Here is a 7083-nt window from a genome sequence, read left to right on the forward strand (position 1 = left end):
CGTAAAGAGTGACTGCCTTTAAAAAATAAACAAATTCCTTTGATGTGGCGTCTTCTGTATATGAGTCAGAAACAGTGAATCTAGTGTCAAAGTTGACGACGAAGTGTATTTAGGATCATATTGGTCAGAAAGTCAGTCTCGCCTAAAAAATAAGTTTGGAACATCCGTGGGTCGTAATAGGTAAATGAAAGTTGGGTTTTGATTGGAGGATGGTCCATTTGCACGGTAACATGGGGTGAACAGCTGCGGTGATTGCTCTCCATCCAATACCATAGACAGTGAGACAGACCTGCTCAGCAGCTCCGACTTTGTTGACATAAGACATTTTTTTAAACTTGAGAAATACTCCACCAAATAACCTTAGTTAACTAAAACGTCCTCTGCAAAAACGTCAAAAGGAATGACAGATTTCTTGAGTTATCTTCGATTCATTCCGGGGATTTTGAGGAAGTGAAATAGGCTGCTATGTCTACGGTGTCCCATGGGGGACAGAAATCATTAACCAGCCACGGAATCAGTTAGGAAACACAACTCCAAGACTGAAATCTCGTTTTTCTAATGAGCAACAGACAAAACACGTGCCAAGCGAAATGTTCAGTGGCTCTTAAAGTACCTAACATTAGGTTGGTGATTGAGAATGAGATGTTTAATCCTGTTGCATGAGCTGGCAGGTGTGGTATAAACCTCTTTATACAAAAACAAACATTCAAATGCTGCAATAATTACACGAGGACACACTTGGACCTACATTGAACAAATACTTATCGTTGCACGCACTCATTATCCAATAGCACACCCTTTTCCAGCCCAGTCCCATGAAATGGCAGAAAAACCTTCCATTTGCATTTTAATCAGTGCTTTTAAATGTCAGAAAACACTGCTGCCCGATGTCTGACCTTGGGGCATAGAACCTACATGCTCTGAAATAAAAACCATGAATTGTTTCACCAGTCATATATTTAAAGAGTTGGTGACCAAAAATGTAAGCAACAGAAAATGCTAGTCCATTACTCTCCACAAACAAGCGTTGCTCTTTGTGGTGTAAAGACGGCAGGGAAAGCCACTCGCCATAAAGAAGAGCAGAGCAAGTCTCAGAGCTAGCAGATGGAAAACAGTCTGCACTGCCAAAGCCTGATTTGAAATAAATGTTCCCTGTGCATTCCCCCCCCGAGGGTGGATCGCCTAAAGCAGATTCAAGGGACCAGTCCATACAAGCAAGGTCCCAAACAGAAGAGAGTACACACAGCGCGTGAACATCTGAGCAACAGTTTTTTTATTGCAAGAAGTCTTCATGATTGCCTTTGTTGAACGCAAACACACTGCAATTCAGGGTTAATAACCATAGCATGTTTCTTGAAAGTGTCACATGACTCGTTTATGCTTGTTTGGCCATACTCGGAAAGAGGAATTATTATTTGACATTATCGTCGGCACGAAGACCACACGTGAGTGCTGTTATAGGTGTAGGATTACTGGTCTCTTTGACGTGTCTGACAGGAGCAAGCTCTGCTGAAGGCTACCAAACCATGAAGCATAGTCATTATTGGTTTATTACAATTCAACAGAAAACAACCACTTTTCTCATGTTTTGACATCCAGTGCGTGGCCTATCCATCATAGCTTAGCACAGGTAGGGTGTCCATATTAGGGGGTGTCCTAATACGGACACGGTACAGAGGTACGCTACTGTGGCTGCAGTTAGGGAGGTGATCACGAGGCAGTGCTCCTTGCTATCAGTACCGTTCATCTGGGGAAGGGCTTGGTGATTACCAGACCCATTGTTTACGGACTCCCTTCCTATGGGCACTCAGCCTGTGGTCCTGACTTGTGTGGCTGAACGGGGCCACAGGACACCTCCTCTAGAGACACACACATGTTCGTAAAGGAGTGTAGCGAAACAATCGTTGTGCCACTTTTTGATAATAATTCACATAAAAATGGACCATTCCAGTAGCGTGATGGTTAATCACAGATCAGGGTTTCAAAATTCCAGTAGACTTTCGGAGATCCTGGCTGAATCTTCCAAAATCCTGGGAATTTGGGGAACGCTACCAAAATGTCGCAGCCCTATCACAGACCAAGCTCAGAAGTAGCAGTGGGGAATAACAAGACACAACCACACGTTTTCTTTCTTGACAATGTCAAATATGATATTGTGAGCATTGGAGTGCTGCCCCGTTGAGTTATATGGAACCCCCCAAGCAAACATGAGTGGGCTGTAGGTTCCTTATAAACGAGCTATATGAACATTCCATTGTTGACTCTGATCTGAACTCAATGGCTGGGGGGTTCCAGCTGGTTCAAGCTTTCTGTGTTACACCAAGCAGTTGGTCATATTAGAGAGTTAGCCACACATGCTACAATACTTTATAGAATTCTAACGTCTTAGCGGGTGATGTTCAAAGACATTCATGGGATGGGCGGTTGAGTGAATCGGCCTGATGCTGCTCTAGGTGACTACGGACTGTAGCCTACTGTAAGTGACCAGTGGTCTGAGAGACGCCACAGTCAGTATGTCAGCAGATATGTAAGAGCAGATATGTAAGAGCTCAGGTCAGATCAGACGAGAACTCACATACAGACGTTTAATCCCATCCAGGCCCTTGTTCTCCCTCAGGTTACACTGTGATCGATCACTTTTGACGCGTCTTTATTGTCGGATTTGTTCTGTGGTCAATATGATAACACTCTGGACTGTCATCCTGCTTTGGTGAAAACATAATCCTGACTTCTTTTCGATACTCAGCTCGAGTTTGGAGAGATGCTTTTCTCCCTCAGGTTCTTGGCTGTCATTGGCGAAGTGTTCCATCGTTGATATAAGAAAAAAAAAAAAATTTAAACGTGCACTTGGCTTTTCCTACTTTTATTGAGGACAAATGGACTGATGACGGCTGTGAAATGCGGTTGTCTCACCTAGTTATCTTAATTAAGATGAATGAAGCTGTAAGCCGCTCTGTAAAAGAGTGTTCACTAGATGACGCAAATGTCAATTCAACTTGATGGGTGCAGTATATTCATTGTTATTTTAGTTCAAATTGAGATTAAATATGAAAGAAAATACTGCGTCGCTAGCATAGGTAAAATACGTGCTACAAACACAGAGATACATACGGTACCTCACTGTACATACAGACATACTGTACCTCAGACATACACTACCGTTCAAAAGTTTGGGGTCACTTAGAAATGTCCTTGTTTTCCATGAAAACATACATGAAATGAGTTGCAAAATGAATTGGAAATATAGTCAAGACGTTGGCAAGGTTAATTGAAATAATAATTGTGTCCTTCAAACTTTGCTTTCGTCAAAGAATCCTCCATTGCAGCAATTACAGCCTTGCAGACCTTTGGCATTCTAGTTGTCAATTTATTGAGGTAATCTGAAGAGATTTCATCCCATGCTTCCTGAATCACCTCCCACAAGTTGGATTGGCTTGATGGGCATTTCTTACGTACCATACGGTCAAGCTGCTCCCACAACAGCTCAATAGGGTTGAGATCCGGTGACTGTGTTGGCCACTCCATTATAGACAGAATACCAGCTTACTGCTTCTTCCCTAAACAGATCTTGCATAGTTTGGAGCTGTGCTTTGGGTCATTGTCCTGTTGTAGGAGGAAATTGGCTCCAATTAAGCACCGTCCACATGGTATGGCATGGCGTTGCAAAATGGAGTGATAGCTTTCCTTCTTCAAGATCCCTTTTACCCTGTTCAAATCTCCCATTTTACCACCACCAATGAACCCCCAGACCATCACATTGCCTCCTCCGTGCTTGACAGATTGCATCAAGCACTCCTCCAGCATCTTTTCATTTTTTCTGCGACTCACAAATGTTCTTCTTTGTGATCCGAACATCGCAAACTTAGATTTGTCTGTCCATAACACTTTTTTTTCCAATCTTCCTCTTTCCAGTGTCTGTGTTCTTTTGCCCATCTTAATCTTTTCTTTGTATTGGCCAGTCTGAGATATGGCTTTTTCTTTGCAGCTATGCCTAGAATGCCAGCGTCCTGGAGTCACCTCTTCATCGTTGAGGACATGTGAGGCGTCTGTTTCTCAAACTAGACACTCTAATGTACTTGCCCTCTTGCTCAGTTGTGCACCGGGGCCTCCCACTCCTCTTTCTATTCTGGTTAGAGGCAGTTTGCGCTGTTCTGTGAAGGGAGCAGTACATGACATTATACAAGATCTTTAGTTTCTTGGCAATTTCTCGCATGGAATAGAAATTTCTCAGAACAAGAATAGACTGACAAGTTTCAGAAGAAGGTTTCTGGCCATTTTGAGCCTGTAATCGAACCCACAAATGTTGATGCTTAGATACTTAGCTAGTCTAAAGACGGCCAGTTTTATTGATTCTTTAATCAGTACAACAGTTTTCAGCTGTGCTAACATAATTGCAAAAGGGTTTTCTAATGATCAATTAGCCTTTTAAAGTGATAAACTTGGATTAGCTAACACAACGTGCCATTCGATCACAGGAATGATGGTTGCTGATGGGCCTCTGTACGCCTATGTAGATATTCCATAAAAAATCTGCCATTTCCAGCTACAATAGTCATTTACAACATTAACAATGTCAACACTGTATCTCTGATCAATTTTATGTTATTTTAATGGACAAAAGAATGTACTTTCCTTTCAAAAACAAGCACAATTCTGTGACCCCAAACTTTTGAAAGGTAGTGTACATACATACATACATACTGTACATACATACATACTGTACATACATACATACATACATACATACATACATACATACATACATACATACATACATACATACATACATACATACATACATACATACATACATACATACATACATACCTCATTCTGTCAGCTTCTTTACAAATACTTGATCTGTGCTAACATTACAGTTTGATCTTTATTACTTCTTAATGGCCTGTACCAGCATGAATGCTATCGAGGAGGAAAGAAGGATAATTTGTGGGCCATATTCATGCAATATTTCAGAGCAGGCCAGCAAGTACATGCTTTTAACACCATTTGCAACATGTTCTGGGTGACCGAAGCCGACACCACGAGTGGCTTTAGTTCCATTTTCTTGAAGGCTTAGCGAAAAGGGTTATGAAGCCTGCTCACCCAAGTGACTGTTCCCAATTTACACTAGCTTAGGCTCTATGGCCATGTCTTCACCAGGCAGGAGATTGGAGTGACACAAGGAGCAATCCACTGAAATATTGATTAGCGGGGTTAAATATTTCCTCACCACGAGTGCTATAAACGGATAGGAACCACAAGCTCTCGGCCCAACTAGGTCCCTAAGAGGGAAAGCTTTCGACTCACAGCCAGCCCACTCCACCTCCCCAGGTCCCCGTCTATCATTAGATCAAATCTGTTCTCGTGCTCTGTTGTGACGTCCTAAATACTTCACGAGTTCTCTTTTAAAAAGGGCTCCTTGAGTCACTTGTCGCATCCCTCATAGAACATCATGTCCTTTGGCCCTAATGGGGGCTGAAGATCATGATCTAATGGACGTCATGCAGTTTTGGGAACATTTTGTCAGTTAAGAATGAATTATTTCAAGAGAGCGTGTTTGAAACATACCTAACGTCTTGAAACTGGAGTGAATTGGGGCAGTCCACATATTTTCCCAACTAACTAATGGAGTTTGTAAAAAATGAAAAATGTCATCAAATAGTCATTTTATCACTTTTCCTGATGGGTGGCATTTTTATACAGATGCTATCTTAGCCTTCGATATCATTGGCCTCTACTCAAGGGCCAAGAGTTGTTTTAGGTAGATTTTAAGACAGTTTCATCCATGGTTGCCTTTAAACATAGGAATGTACTTAAAACACCATTAGAAAACAATCTTTTATCTGTGCTAGGATGCATATTTTGGTCATCTGTCATGCATTCTCACGAACACAGACAGCCCCTGGTGTAACAGCCCCTTTTTGCCTTCGAGAGAATTCTCCTGGAGAATAATATAGTGTTTCAAAATGTTTACACTTGGGGCTGGGTTCAATCTGTATCGCTGAAGCGTTGCAGATTGCGCAATCAAAGTTTTAAGGTCATTTCCAAATGAGAAGACATATTGCAGCGTTTACGTGAATGCAGTCTCCGCTCACACGGGACCATTGCCTTTAAACTTCAATCACGCTTTTACACTGAACTTCAGCGATGAACATTGACTCCAACCATACAGATTGACTCCAGCCCTTGGTCATCATGGGAATAAAATGGTACTCCCTGTGTCCCTGGAGATACCTCCGCACTCTCCCACCCAGTGACCCAGGGCTCTACAGCTTTGATCAAAGTGATCTGCACTAAATGAGTTAAATAACTGCATCATCGAACCGACCATTCAAAAGTTCTAAAGAATATAACTCGCAATTTCAGCATTAATAACATAAAACGTACAAGCAACGTTACCCTTTAATCTTAGGCTCTTCAGATTATATATATATTTTTTTTTTTGGGGGGTTATTGCTGACTCACACCAACCCACAAGCCACAGTTTATGGTCACATAATATTAAATCACAGAGCTGTGGATAGTAAAGTGTTTTTATTAACCGATATGAGGGGCGATGGTTGAACAGAAACGGAGCCAAGCACTTGTGAATAAATTGAGGAGCTGAACTGTCGAAGTGAAAACAATGTTCCACAGTCATTTGAAGCATCGGGAGAAGATTCCAGACAACTAGAGATGGGAATAGGTACCACAGCTACAGGAACATGCGTGATTTTGTACTTGAATGATTTTTTTTTTTTTCTGTTTTGTTATAAGTACGGAATGTTTTAAAGGGGCAATCAGCAGTTGAGAAGTCCATTTTTGGACTTGTGAATGTATGATGCTGTATGTACTCATTTGTTCTTAAATAATATAACTTAGAAATGCCTCATGTGCTTAGTTCAACTCATCAGAACCCAACATATAAGCTTTACTCCAATGTTTGTAAGCAAAGTAAACGTAAACAAACACTATAAAGCCTAAAACATGGTTAAACAATAATTTTGACATTATGGAGGGTCAGTCTTTTCAGCCACAGCTCTGTCATGTGGCTCAGTTGGCAGAGCATGGTCCTTGCAATGCCAGTGTTGTGGGTTTGATTCC

This window comes from Oncorhynchus tshawytscha, linkage group LG03, assembly GCF_018296145.1.
Source record: "Oncorhynchus tshawytscha isolate Ot180627B linkage group LG03, Otsh_v2.0, whole genome shotgun sequence".
NCBI classification, from domain to species: Eukaryota; Metazoa; Chordata; class Actinopteri; order Salmoniformes; family Salmonidae; genus Oncorhynchus; species Oncorhynchus tshawytscha.